The following is a 1,229-nucleotide window of genomic DNA, read 5'->3' as shown; positions in this document are numbered from 1 at the left end:
AATTAGCATATTTTATAAATATTTGAAAATCATCTCAAAAAGATTTTGTTTTAATTAAATATTTGGTTAATTAGTTTAGTTATATAATAATTTATATTTTTAAATCATTCGGTTTATGATTAAGTTAATTATTTCATTTCATTAAGTTTAAGAAGCTCCTTAATTAATCTTAGATTTTAGCCGAATTTGCAAATTAAATTCAATTCGGCTAAATTTTCAACTTGAATTTGGTTACAATTGTAATTCAATAGTATTAGGTAATTGAAAATATAACCAAATACCCATCTTAGCCTCCAATTCTTTTAAGACCAACCTTGGGCCTCTTCAATGCAATTCCAACCGACCCAATTCAATTAACCCCTGGCCCACCCTTTTTTTTTTTTAATTCAAACCAACATCAATATGTACAGATGTACGTCCCAAATTCCAATTGCAAAAAGCCCACTTCAATTCCCATTCCAATTCCCCTTTTAACACAACACTCCGGCCCAATTCCCAATTCCTCAAGAGAATCAGAAGCACAACTACAGCCCCCAACGTTCTAAAGCATAAAATCCAAGCGGCTGGTGCAATTACGAAGAAACAACGAGTTAACAGCGATTCACGGAAGTAACGGAAAAATAACAAGGAATGCAGTACATTACTCCTCCTTGTCGTCTTCTTCGGGTCCCTCTCAATTCGTACTATCACAGCAGCACGCGTTTCTGCCATTTCCTCTTCCGGAATAGTTTGAAATCTCAGAAAAAGAAGGTCTCCCCTGAATGGTGAAAGAAAAATTGGGAGTTTGAATTTCAATTTGGTCCTTTGTCTTATTGGATTTCACCCGTTCTCCCCCCATTCCCGAACCCTAATTCCCCTGCTATATAATTGTTTAGTATTCACTGTTGGTAGGAGGAGGAGGTTGAAAAAAAATAAAATTAAGGAGACTTTTAGTTGGATTTTTTTTGAGCGATAGAACAGAGAAAAACTTAAGCAAAAATTAGCTAAAATACACACTAAATATACTGGGAAAAAAAAAACAGAGGAGAACTAGTTTCGGTTTTTGAGTTCGATATTCTTTCCGAATTCCTTAGTCGCTGCTCGAGTCAGAACTTGTGTGGTAGAGGTCGTCATTGCTCTGTTCGTTTGTCCCAGTTCCTGCCCCGGAAAAGCTATAAAATCGAGAAACAGGTCCCCAAAGGTCGATGTACAGGTGTTCAAGAGTCCAAGAAGGACTGTATACACGCTGT

The sequence above is a fragment of the Solanum tuberosum genome, unplaced genomic scaffold (assembly GCF_000226075.1).
Source record: "Solanum tuberosum cultivar DM 1-3 516 R44 unplaced genomic scaffold, SolTub_3.0 scf00116, whole genome shotgun sequence".
Taxonomy (NCBI): domain Eukaryota; kingdom Viridiplantae; phylum Streptophyta; class Magnoliopsida; order Solanales; family Solanaceae; genus Solanum; species Solanum tuberosum.
The sequence above is the reverse complement of the archived record's forward strand: the minus strand, read 5'-3'. Positions refer to the sequence as shown.